The sequence below is a fragment of the Ostrinia nubilalis genome, chromosome 12, assembly GCF_963855985.1.
Source record: "Ostrinia nubilalis chromosome 12, ilOstNubi1.1, whole genome shotgun sequence".
In the NCBI taxonomy this organism is placed as follows: Eukaryota; Metazoa; Arthropoda; class Insecta; order Lepidoptera; family Crambidae; genus Ostrinia; species Ostrinia nubilalis.
In genome coordinates, this window is record NC_087099.1 from 8,954,043 (window position 1) to 8,968,560 (window position 14,518).

General features: G+C 39.2%; 1 protein-coding gene across 1 annotated transcript in view; it reads right to left on the reverse strand.

The window, feature by feature from the left end:
- LOC135076908 (lachesin-like) overlaps nt 1–14,518 on the reverse strand; it is a 105,002-nt gene that overhangs the window by 61,974 nt on the left and 28,510 nt on the right. The window lies entirely within an intron of this gene.

A 14,518-nucleotide genomic window follows, 5' to 3' on the forward strand; every position in this document is an offset into this window, starting at 1 on the left:
ATTAAGCCATACGCACACAATACGACGCTTTTATGTAGTGTTAATGCGTGTTATATTGTGAAAATATGGCTTTAGATTTTACCGTAAAACAGGTATTTGTCATTTACGGCTGGCTGTGAGTGACATATGGTAAATTATCACAGTGAGTAATGACAATGGCTAACTGGTGGCCAGTTAATGGTGGAATTTATGCGGCGAACATGCTACGTAGTTGTTAACGCATTATGATGGGGAAAAAAGTTCGGTAATATCACAAGCTTCGGTCTAACTTGCCATAAATAGGTAGCTAGTCACATCACACGATCACCTAAAACAGCTTTAAGTATAATATTCAAAGAACTATTTAGTATGATCACTAACCTTTATTTATTGAGCATGTAACTCTCGATTCTTAGCGTGACTTTCAATACCAAATCTCTGAAAAGGCATTCACACCTTTATATTTCCTCCAAAAAAATAAAGCTACAGATTTAGTTGGTTTTTAAAAATAGGAAGTCCCATAAATAATGCAGACTTTCAGAAAAAGGAAATTACATTGACACACTAAGAGCTGACATAAGAAGAATTTACACGAAAAATATCCTTACTGAGGTCTCCACTCGACCCTCTAACAATTTTATCGCGTTAGTAAGATCTGCGAGGCTGTATGAAGAGGGTATGACATATGACTCTTACGTACCAAATCGGAATTTAAATTTTTGTCTCACATTATCTCGGGATCGCCTCGAGATTTGGGATTTACATAATAATCGTAAATAATGTTAATTGTGGAGATTAAAATCTTTGGAAAAGGTGGCGGAAAATGTTTCAGATTTGATTCACAATAAGTACTTAAAATGTGTTAAAAATTGAGAGATCTTTTTACCTATACATTTTTAAATAAAAGTTTCTACAATGATTACATTAACATTTCTAAACCAGTGTACCTAATTAATTTTAGAATGATCACGATTACTACGAATAAATCTAAGCTTAGAAAAAGCTTGTACTGAAACTATTCGACAGGCTTTATAATTGCATGACGACTGTAGTCCATTTATTTTCTATACAGCCTGTTGGATCAACATTTTCAACAACTATTATGTTGCGGCTGAACAACAACCCAGTTTGCATCAGGTGGCTCAAACTTGTGTATTAAAAGCCAACAGCACGGTGTTATTACGCGTCGGATTGCGGAAGCCCTCAAAGCGTAGAACATGAGTACAGAGATAGTTGTGATAGTTTCAACTATATTTTCACTTTTTTGAATGGATAACTGAGATAACTGTGGTTAAAAGTGGATGGGAAAAAAGGATGAAGGCATATCTAGATCGCGTACCAGACTTAATACTATGCCAGAAGGCACGTGTTGGATCAAAACACTTGTATGTCTGGGCATATCTGTTTGTATTGATTGGCTATTTTTAGTTGTCATCCTGAAACCCGTAGAGGAAACTGCTTATAGTTCGAGGTGAGATGACTCTATCTATAAAAAATACTTATTTAATAATAATATTATGACTCTGGAACAAAGAACCACATGCGTGGACAATGTGTACCGTACCTTTAATTAATATTATTATGGTACATAGGTAGACAGACAAATAAAATACTATGGGACAAAAGCTGCTTACAAAGTTCAATTTATGGATGTTGCATGAACTTTTTGATATGTGTGTTTAATTTAGGTGGTGCTTTGAAAATTTAATTCATTTAACCGAACTCAAAGCAATGAAACAAAATAAATGAAAGCCAAAGCTTTCGGACAAAAGGAACTAAGTGACACTTAAATCTCTTGACACTTGTCTTAAATTTTGATAAAATTACCCCTATTCGAGTTGATCCCCCGTCGCTCTTGCAAAGTTAGTTGGCGACAACTAAAATTGTTTGTATCATTTCAAGAACAAGAATTCGTTCATTGAAAGCTTTGTTACTTTATTACGAAGTTTCGACATGGATCGAGATTACTTAACAACTTTTAATACTCTGTAAGGAAGCCCTGAAACGAATTTAAACTTCATTCTTTCTGAGCACGAGTCGATGTGACTTACTTTGCGTTTTGTCCAATTTTTCGAATTTGCGTGAAAGAAATATATTTATTATTCCGCTTTGTACCTCGTCCGTTGACGCGCTCGAGTGGAGGCGAAAGCTTGAAGTTGATGTAGGATATTATTGCCTCGTATGTCGTGCTTAAGGCCAATTGTCATAAGTATCAAAATAACAAGCTAAATATTGTTATGTTTTTTTCTTAGGTACTTACTTTTTACTATGAATAAGACGTATTTACTGTCGAAAAAAAATAGCAACTAAATTATACATAAGTAGCCCGTGCATTCAACATAAATTCTTCGTTTTGCAATAACTGTTTATTAGGATTAAGTGTCTGGGCAAGAACAATTATTTCTTAAAAAGAAGCAAATGCTTTTCTCGCTGAATTTAGTTCTCCTAATTAAAACCAACTGTTAACCGCAAATTTGTGAGCTGTTAACGCAATTAAGTCGTTTGCATAATTCATTTACAACAACGAAAACAAATTTGTTAAAACAAGATTTGTTAATTTGTCGAAAATGAACAAATCAACAACGAAATTACGACACCTCAGTGGGGGGACTTAATTAACCGAGCAGCAAATAAGATAAATGAACTGTCAGAGTCGCTAATGCGTCCGGCCGGACAGACACGGACGGGCGGCGTGGCTGATTTGTGCTGCTTATGTAACCATTCAGCATTTACATAAAGTTAGCAATTTGCTAATTGTGGTGACGGCATTAGACTACCGATTCCAGAATCGGGAACGCTAGTTTGACTTCTGGATACAATAGTCCACAGCAAATAGTGAACTAAAACAACTTACTTAGACGGCTTAATTAAATGACTAAAGTATGTAACTTTAAAAATAAATAAATAAAAGAAAATGTTAATAATGCATTCGAATGTTCGTTCATTCGCTTGAACTAAAAGTCGTCTACTGTTGGACAAAGGCCCCCAAGGACTTCTAACGCGACCGGACCCACGCTGTCCGCCTCCAGGAAATTCACCAGGTCATCGGTCCACTGAGTAGGCTTGTGCCTACACTACGCCTAGTCTGTATTCACCATTCGAGAACTTTTCTCTTTTTCCAATGGCAATCAATTCTATTTACGAACTAAGTGTCCCGCCTGTTGCCACTTATGCTTGGTCATTTGAATATAATACTTCATTTTGGGTGGCAACTGTGTCCAGAGCTCGTAATCGCTCGCTGTAGGCAAAATAGAAGATACTCTAATGTACAGCAAGTTCCAATCAACCCTAGGTGTAATATCAAATGTATCTAGAAGTTACATCTCTCTATGACTTCTTCAACGTTTCCCGCTACACGGCTCTAGTGATCAGCCCAACAATGAAATAGAAAAAGCCGAGATTTGGCTAAATCCTCAGTGATTTCACAGGAGATAAACGCGTCTCATGACGGAATGAGGAAATACTCAATCCATTCACTGAACCAATAACGTAGTAAAAGATTCCTTTTCGCCTCGGCCGTGTATCCTCCGCCTAGTGTTAGTCACGTGACTTGATGATGACGAATGTTGAACTAAGTACAATTTGTCTGACAATACTTTTAGGGACTTTCTACATTTTGTTTCTTTCTGTCGATAAATCAAATCAAATGTATTCGTTGGAATCTAATGGGACATGCATAAAATACATGAGATCAATAATAACAGTAGTATCTTGAAACTAAGTTTAATTTATAAGAATTTAATTTTGATAAAATTTCGAACTCATTTTACCTTAGAATCTAAACGTTGCACTATAATGCATTCTTACTGTAGCCAAATTCAATAGAAGTCTCGATAAAAATTTAAACTATGTACATATAAAATCACAGAAAACGTTCAGTCGAAATGTGGACCGTCTAAAATAATTTTCAACATCTTTTAACCAGTGAACAGAATTCAGGAACCATTACGTTTGCATTTGATCACGTTCTGGAGAGTTGCCAAAGCTGACATTATCGCCCATTTTATAACATAATTTCAACGTATATTTACCAAAAAATATGGAATGTTAACTCACTTTTCCTATTTAGGGGTAAACAAAACTATGTTTTTTTTCTTGGCGGGAAATTGAAGCTACCTACCATTTTCAGGCACATTAGTTTTTTTTTTCATTATTATTTAAATAAGTGTCTGTGAACGTGCATGAGTGTAAGCGAATTAAAGAAAACAGTGGAGAGTCTTCAGTAAAGTGCCAAGTATTTACTGAAACTATTAATTTTCATAATATTGATTGTACCATTATTAAATTTTGAATTTTATCCAATTAAATAATTATCATTTCACTTGGCACTGGCTAAATATGCACGAAGCCATTGTAAAAAAAAGTATGGCAAACGCAACGCACACTGCTACCTGTGTGATTCAAATCCCTGTGTGTATTCTTCAGTTTTGGCTGATTTAAGGTTCAAGATAGCTTGGCGACCGTTTTGCTTGCTGCGGGGAATCTTTCCGAATACGTTGCGATTCCGAATGTGGCAGGTGACGCGAATGGCGCTGCGTTTTCCACTTTCCCGCTTGTTCGCACGTCGCCATCGCTTCTACGTCACTATTGACGCTCTTTTTGTATTAACCGCCTGGAATAATGGCTAGGTGTGCATCAAAATTTAAAAGCTATTGCATTTTGGATGTTTAAAATTATTCGAATTAGAAATACATTCGATTTAATGTCTTAATACCTAATAGGACAACTAAGATTTTTAAAATCCAGATGCAAAGATTTTGATTAATAATTATGAAAGAAAATTAATTTCAAGTACTTATTATAAATTAGACATACTCCATTATTTCTACTTAAATAAGTAGGTATTTAGTGATTGAATACACGTAGGTACTAATAATTAAAATTCACTGAAAAAGCAAAATGAACGTCAAGTAGGTATTACAAATTAGACATACTTCATTATTACTACTAAAATAAGTAAGTATTTAGTGATTGAATACTCGCACTGTCCTCTGACTCTCTAAAAACTTTTCCACTAGTTTAAAGTAATTGGTTTCACGATCAATAGCCACTAATTAAATTCGTATCGAAACAAACAACTGGAATACACTTACTGCAAACTAGTTTGTTCAGTACAGTCCGCATCCATAAAGAAGCGTTATTGGCCTAGGCAGGACTTAGGCAAATTGTGATGTAAGTCACTCTGCTTTATGCTATCGCATTTGCTGTTTCAACTGCAAACGATACGTTTCAGTGCGAATCCCTGTCTTTTCAACTTTGAATACTTACTACCAAACAAGTTTTTTTCTTTGTGTTTAAGAACATAATTTATTCAAAGCAGATATTTTACTAAAGGGAACAAATTCGAAAATACAAAACATATTGGGCTAAATTCAGCAGTGGGCGTCCTATGGCTGTAATGATGATGATGATGATTGGGCTAAATGAAATCTCGACCTATATTTACCTACACTCAATACGTTAAATCGGAGATTCGAGTCTTTTAATACCTACATATTTTCAATAAATCTGTACACGAAAAAAACCTACAAAAACTGTTTTAATAAATATTAAAAGCCGTCTTGCCGTGTGGGGACGGCCGTAAAAGAATACTTTTCCCCACCGCCGACAGGAGGCGTGTCGTAAGAGGCGACAAAACCCCTGTAGCACCAGACGGGCAGCAGCGTCTGCGTGCGAAACCAAACAAAAAACTGCGATCGCCAACCCGCCTGCCAAGCGTGGCGATTAGGGCAAAACCCTCCAGAATGGTTTTACAAACAATAAAACGGCCCCTAGTCCCCGGCGGCCCCACTATCCCGTACCACGGTAGCGGTCACGGTAACGGTGGGGCAAGGGGTGCGAAGAATCCCCGGGGGATGCCAAGCTACCAACACCGACGACCTCTGGCCCTGGCAACCTTCAACGCTCGCACACTGCGTACAGACGTGAAGCTAGTGGAACTTGAGGAAGAATTGAGCAGGTTACGGTGGGATATCGTAGGATTATGTGAAGTCCGAAGAGAGGGGGAGGACACCATAATCCTCAAATCCGGAAACCTGCTCTATTTCCGGGAGGGCGACCAGCAGTCCCAGGGTGGTGTCGGGTTTATCGTCCACAAGTCCCTTATCAACAGCGTGGTACAGATCGAGAGTGTTTCGGCGAGAGTAGCATACCTTATACTCAGAATCACCAAACGGTATTCGCTGAAGGTCATACAGGTATACGCACCGACCACGGAACACCCCGACGACGAAGTGGAGACTATGTATGAGGATATTTCCAGAGCCATACATAGCTCCCGGTCCCATTTTATCGTTGTGATGGGGGACTTCAACGCGAAGCTGGGAATACGAAGCGATAATGAGCTGAAAGTGGGGCAATTTGGGTACGGAGAGAGGAACGCACGTGGCCAACTGCTGGCTGGCTTTATGGAGAAGGAGGGCCTCTTTATGATGAACTCCTTCTTCAGAAAGCCAAAACAGCGAAAGTGGACATGGCTGCATCCCAATGGCGCTACAAAAAATGAGATAGACTTCATCTTGTCGACGAAGAAGCATATATTCAATGATGTCTCTGTGATCAATTCGGTCAAAACAGGAAGCGATCACCGGATGGTAAGAGGCACATTGAATATCAGACCCAAGCTCGAGAGATGTCGACTGATGAAGTCTACGCTCCGCCCAGCGCCCATCCAACTCCAAAACCCCGAAAGCTTTCAGCTCGAGTTGCAAAATCGTTTCGAATGCCTAGGAGACTGCGAAAATGTGGACGAATACAATGACAGGTTCGTGGAAATTGTCCAAACGACTGGGTCTAAGTTCTTTAAAACCCGTCGTTCAAAAGGAACCAAAAAGATCTCTGACCTCACCAATCAACTCATGGAAGAGAGACGGAACTTGGTTCTGCAGTCCTCTGAAGATGCTGCTCAGTATCGGCGCCTTAACAGACAGATCTCCAAGTCTTTGACCCGCGACCTACGCCAATTTAATACAGACCGTATTAAAGAGGCGATTGAGCGAAACAAGGGCTCTAAAGTGTTCGCAAGAGATCTGCCTGTTGGCCAAAGTCAACTGACCAAGCTGAAGACAGAGGATGGCAGAGCCATTTCGTCGGGGCCGGAGATATTGGAAGAGGTTGAGAAGTTCTACGGACAATTATACACGAGTGTACGCGCACCTGTCACAAATCTAGCCGAAGACCCAAGAGCTAGACTGACCCGACACTATACCGAAGATATCCCGGACGTCAGTCTGTACGAGATTAGAATGGCTCTCAAACAGCTAAAGAACAACAAGGCACCGGGTGATGATGGAATCACGGCTGAGCTTTTGAAGGCAGGCGGAACGCTGGTACTAAGGGCTCTTCAGAAGCTGTTCAATTCCGTCATCCTCGAAGGAAAAACGCCTACGACATGGCTAGAGATGTGCCGCGGAGAAAGTTCTCGTTCCCGGCAATATTCCCAGTGAGAATATTCTCGAGAACTGAGAACGCTCCCGGGAATATTCTCAGTGTTCTCGACAGAATACATTTAGTTTTAATTTTAATTTTGTTGTTTATATGTGGTATTATTTGTAATGCTTCGATGTTTTATTAACTGGGCGTTAAGACTAGTCGTTATAAACAAGGCATGAAACGTGTGAGTGAAATATTGCTGTCTTGCTCACTCTTTTCGTGGCGAACGCGTACCGCGGCTTTAGGACTCGGCTACGGTATTTGAACATGAGTGTGCCTCTGAGTTTTGAGGCCCTTGCCACTCTGGCGGATTTCAAGCGGATTCAAAGCGGATTTAAAGAGGAGCGGCGACGCGACGGCGACGCCGCGTGAAAATATCGTGAAGCTTCCTGAAGGCTGTCCAACCGAGCTGGATTCGATGATTGACCTTTTTTTTCGAAGTTGGACCTACTGTTTGTCCCAGGTATACATTGTTGTCAACAACTTCGAGTGTAGAGTCTCCAACTTCTAGAGGGTGGGTGCAACACGGATTTTAGACATGATTTTTAAATCTTGTCCATGGTCATTTTGAGACCCACTTGTTGAGAGACTCTATTGAGGCCATCGAGCATTGTGCCTAGATCTTCCTGCTAAATCCGCTCCAGCCCAGAAGCTTGAAAACATCTTCTAGGGCGGTGGTGATGACGTCTCCCTGTCTCATCCTTCGCTGCAACTGGATAGGTTTCTCGGGTCCTGATCTTGAAACGGACTGTTACTATGGCGTGTTTGTACAAGCCTTTCAACACTTCAATGTATCGATAGTCAATTGGGCACAGTTGGAGAGACTGCAGCACTGCCCATAGTGCCCATGTCTCAATCGAATCGAAGGCTTTCTCATAGTTCACAAACGCAAAGTGGCTGATTATACTTCTTGATCTTCCGTATAATCTGCCGTAGCGTATATTATTATGGTCTATGGTACTAAAGCCTTTTCAGAAACCGGCTTGTTCGGGGGGCTGAAAGTTGTCAAGCCTGCTAGCGTGACAATTCGTAATGACTATCAAAAACAGCTTATAGATATGGCTCAGAAGCGAAATGGGTCTATAATTCTTCAACAAGTTTTTGTCACCTTTTTTGACGAGGAGTATCACCATACTTCTTTGCCATGCCGTAATTCCCTTGAGGATGACGGAATTGAACAGCTTCTGAAAAGCCTTTAGTACCGGCGTTCCAACTGCTTTCAGAAGCTCAGCCGTGATTACGGTGCCTTGTTATTTTTCAGCTGTTTGAGAACCATTCTAATCTCGTACAGACTAAGATCAATCTAGCTAGCACGTATTTTATATAAACATGTGTCAAATTATCCGTCAGACAGGCTATCCACAACTTATCCAGAAGTGGCGAAACAGGCCCTTACTAAACGATTGTGAAATATGCCCTTAATGTCAAATGTAAAGAATAGTTTAAAAAACTAAAAATACGCTTTTAATTACTAACAGGAATCATCAGGACCCTGGACATCATCTAGCATTAAAGTGCTCGAAAAGACAAATCCAACGAACCCAAACTCGATGAGTTTCCGCCGTTTCGTTTAGGAGTTTCTATGGCCACCTCCTGACTCCATCATTAGGACCCTGGACATTATCTAGCACTTAAAGATATCGAAAAGACAAATCCAATGAACCCAAACTCGATGTGATTCCACCGTTTCGTTTAGGAGTTCCTTTGGCCACCTTCCAGTCCCATCATCAGACCAGCTGGTACCACAATATTGTATTGTCATCTAATCTGCATAAAATTTCATGATGATACAAGACTTAGATGATGCAAGCGGCGCAGGACCGGTCTTTGTGGAAATCCTTGGGGGAGGCCTTTGTCCAGCAGTGGACGTCTTTCGGCTGAAACGAACGAACGAACGAACAAGACTTAGAAATGCATGTAATTCAGATTCTAAGATTCCATTACATAGTTAGTTACATACACGACGACCTAATAAAAGCGTGTTAAAAAACGAAAAAAATGACAGTTATATTATTTAATTGCATGTAAAAAGAAATTTCTGTCATCTTACATATCATTAAAACGACATTTCACGACGAAAAAAATAAAATATAATAAAGGAACAGTTGCCGAGAATATTGCCGAGAAAGTTCCCGAGAATATTCTCGGGAACACTGAGAATATAGCCTTTCTCTGCAAATAGAGTGTATTGTTTAATATACACTTATCTGTCGACTTCATTTAAAACTATTTTACTTAAAAAAGTTTGTTTATTTCCATTTGATAAACATGATTCTCAACCTTTCTCACTTAGGAGAACGCTCTCGAGAGCGCTCCCGAGAATATTCTCAGTGAGGAGAGCGTTCTCGGGAACGGCACATCAATAGACATGGCACAGAAGTGTGGTGGTACTCTTCTTCAAAAAAGGTGACAAAACCTTGTTGAAGAATTATAGACCCATCTCACTTCTGAGCCATGTCTACAAACTGTTTTCAAGAGTCATTACGAATCGTCTCGCTCGCAGGCTCGACGACTTCCAGCCTCCCGAACAAGCCGGTTTCCGAAAAGGCTTTAGTACCATAGACCACATACATACGCTAAGGCAGATTATACAGAAGACCGAGGAGTATAATCAACCACTTTGCCTGGCGTTTGTGGATTATGAGAAAGCCTTCGATTCGGTCGAGACCTGGGCAGTGCTACAGTCTCTCCAAAGGTGCCAAATTGACTATCGATATATCGAAGTGTTGAGGGGTTTGTACAAAAACGCCACAATGTCGGTCCGCCTCCAGGATCGGGACTCGAAACCTATCCAGTTGCAGCGAGGGGTAAGACAGGGAGACGTCATATCTCCAAAACTGTTTACCACCGCCCTGGAAGATGTCTTCAAGCTTCTGGACTGGAACGGATTTGGCATAAATATCAACGGCGAGTACATCACCCACCTTCGATTCGCGGACGATATCGTAGTCATGGCTGAGACCTTGGAGGATCTAGGCACAATGCTCGATGGCCTCAGTAGAGCGTCTCAACAAGTGGGCCTCAGAATGAACATGGACAAGACAAAAATCATGTCTAATGTCCGTGTTGCACCCACTCCTCTGAAGGTTGGAGACTCTACACTCGAAGTTGTTGACAATTATGTATACCTGGGACAAACAGTCCAGTTAGGTAGGTCCAACTTCGAGAAAGAGGTCAATCGTCGAATCCAACTCGGATGGGCAGCGTTCGGGAAGCTTCGCCATATACTCATGTCCGAAATACCGCAGTGTCTCAAGACAAAAGTATTCGAGCAGTGTGTGTTGCCAGTGTTGATATATGGATCCGAAACGTGGTCGCTTACTATGGGCCTCATAAGAAGGCTCAAGGTCACCCAAAGGGCGATGGAGCGGGCTATGCTCGGAGTTTCCCTGCGTGATCGAATCAGAAATGAGGAGATCCGTAGGAGAACCAAAGTAACCGACATAGCTCGCAGAATTGCTAAAATCAAGTGGCAGTGGGCGGGGCACATAGCTCGTAGAGACGATGGCCGTTGGGGCAGGAAAGTTCTCGAGTGGCGACCACGGGCTGGAAGACGTAGCGTGGGCAGGTCTCCTACTAGGTGGACCGACGATCTGGTAAAGGTCGCGGGAAGAGCCTGGATGCGGGCAGCGCAGGACCGTTCATTGTGGAAAACCTTGGGGGAGGCCTTTGTCCAGCAGTGGACGTCATTTGGCTGAAACAACAAACAACAATAAATATTAAAAACTAAAAAAAAAACTGTGCAAAGAAAATTGCCTAGGTAGCTAAACGTATTCACTCACCTATCGTCAGTTAAGTAAGTTCTATTACCACGTAAGTAACTCATTTTTGGCGGTTTTGACAAGATGTCATTCGCTAGAGAATCGATAGAAGAGTCGTTTCGTCCAATCTCCTAAAAAGTTGCTAAAAATGACTTATGTGATGATAAAACTTAAACGACGCTATGTAATAAAATATAGAGAAACCAAACAACAACAATTATTAATCGTATTGTGCATTAAAACACGTATTAAACTGACACATCGATAAGTCCATGATATCATGCAATGTGTCGACTGCGGTCAAATACTTACCGCCGCAAGGTATAGCGATTTTACATCGCCGTAATAACTACCTACCCACTAACGATACATTGTTGTAGATCGTTGTTCATTTTTGCCGTAACTACTTAGCCAGTGATATCTATTAAAAAATATTGGTCTTTTTTAAAGTTTGTGGCTGAAATACAAAAAAAACTAAAACAAAGTAAATAAATGGCCAGTATTTTATAAACACAGATCCGATTTATTAGGGGCAGCAGGTTAAGTGCACGTTTTTGATGAATTCACCAACCGTTTGGCTCGCTCGTGGAATCCTTTCAAGGCGAGAGTGAATATAGGCACTCACAGGGCAGATATGTACATGTACAATCCTAGACTGCATCTCGCATAAAAAAAGTAGTCGCATGAGACCGCGGTAACAATAAATTGATTTCTATTGTCTCAATTTGTTGGCATTTGAAGGGTTAAATTCGTAATAAATCAATGCAATGAATGCCTAACATACCAAAAATAATTAATCTTAATGGATTTTTTTAACTAGTTACTTGTATGAATTAAATAAATCGCAATTTTCTTGGATTTTTTTTACGCTGGCTGAAAACATATCACATTTATTTTTATTTAGCAATGCCAGAAATGCCAGCAATTCCTACGCATCGTTTGGGAAAGATCGTTAACAATGTAATGTGTGAATGGATTATGTTGCAATGGCCGTAGCCGCGAGCGAATATGCCAACATTTGCCTGCAATATTTTGATACTTTCTGTCTAAAAACTATCAAAAATAGTTTTAAGGTTTTATCTAAGTATTTTTTGTTATCTGTATTTTTTATGTGTTTTCGAAACATAAACCTGAAAGAAGAGCTTATGAACTTTAAAAATAACGGGCTGATCTTGCCTCTCATTTGTAGTTAGTTAAGTAGGTAGTAAGCCAACTACTTGGCTCCACATATCTTTATACAAATCCCTCAATGTATTTTAAGTAGAAGCAGTAGGCAATATTAAATGCAGTTTCATCTTTGTAACAAAAACAGATATAATATGAAATTATAATTTAACTAAAAATCGCTTGTTTAGAAAGATCATTGGTCTCATTTCTATGCTATTTCAAACCTTATACTTCAACTAATGGGATCTGTAAGCTGGGGAATCTCTTGTAGGAGGAAACGTTGCACAAATGTAAGCAATATGCACTTTTTTCGTAAACGGGCCTACGGAATTATTTTTTGTTGTGTCGCACACCGACTTCAGAAGCAGAAGAATAGGAATATTGTGTCTTATTAAAACTTATGAAAATGTTTTCACTGTTATGAAAAGTATGCAGACACTTTCATTCCCGTGTGCATGGAATGAAAAAGTTTTTGCTAGAAGTTGCATGTTGAAAACAGTGTCCTAACGTAGTTTTAGTATGATGGATATAAGTTTGTTGTTGATTAGAAAGACATAAATATAAAAGCTATGCTAAACTATTTCACGAATTAGTTCCGAAGTTTAGTTTTACACCGTATTTAGTATCCAAGTCAGTTTCGTATTTATCATATTTTTGTCAATAACTGGATAATAATAAGTCCATAAAAAATCTAGAGTTTTTTATTACAATGTATGTACATACCTTTATTTATTACAATGATAAAGAATTTAAAAATAGGTACACTCGCCCCGACGACAACAATTTAAACATTCAAACATTAATCATATAAACCAGCAATTTAAATTAGTCGAAGTTATTCTCCTTAGCATAATTAACCCGGCGAGGATGTGGAGGGGTCAATTTGACCCCGTGCTTCATATTTTTGTGTACAGTTATTTATCCTGTAGCCGTGTGCTGTTGAACGTCTCAGTAGCTGGAGTAAATGAACTCTGCTACCCTTTGCACGCCACTAGGGAGTCAACCATCGCTGGTGAAAGAAAACATACGTGCGAAAACGTAAAAATGACGAAATTTTGCCAAAATCACATTGCTCTATTTTGTTAAGAATGAGCTAATTTGTACCTTAGAAGACTAATTATGAATAACTAATGATGTAAGATATTGATTACCAGAAAATACTAATTAATATTATGAAATACGATGAAATTGCTTTTTTGTTACAAGATAACGCAAATTTCACAATTTTTTAGACTTTGAGAATATCTCTATTATTTAAACATGTATATGGCTATTGGTGAATTTTTCAATTTAAATCCATTAATTACTACTATTACTTAAGTTTCTTGATAAATATTACTTTAATTACCGCTTAGTAGGGAAAAAACTACAAATCAAATACAGGGTCATAAAGACCCTCCACATCCTCGACTTATACCTTTTGTACCACATCCTCGCCGGGTTAAGTGAATGTTATTACCAAAGGTAAATCGTTTGATAAAATCTTAATTATTCGTCCTAAACGCCCGCCGACATAAACGGACGGTTGTAATTTTTAACATCAACTATTTGCATAATGCTTTAAAGTTACAAATGGCGTAATCAGTTCGTCGGCTTTAGCAATAAATAACGCAATGCTTTCGATTAATAAATCTAGCAGTACTAACTACATTTCATTATAAAAGCTAAATAATGTTTTTTTTTTTAATAAATTTTTTAGGAACTCCGCCGCAGTTTTGCTTTATTTAAACATTTTCAGAAACTAACTAAACTATTCATAAACTTGACACTGGCTGAATGTGCTAGCCGCACGAAGCCATTAAACAAGAAAAAACAACTTTTGTTCCCATGCCACAAAACAAAATTCGAAATTCGAATCCGTTCTATTCGCTCGTTGACGTTTATTTGAATTTCCCAGGTCGACACAATCTTGGATCGCGGGGGATTTAGCAATACGCATACGTGACGTCACCTCAGACTTAGTTGATGGAAAATTATTAAGCCCCAAACCGAAATAAGGAGATTACAATACGAAATGTACTTATTTTTAGAACTGAAATAAACGTGACAATAATAATGCTCTACGCCGAACCGCAGTTTCTCTAATTGGGAACTTCTTTTTATAAATCCCGCCAAAATCAGACCATTAAGGCTGACAAAAATGTATTTTAAGGCGAAAAATATTCGCGGAGGTAAAGTTG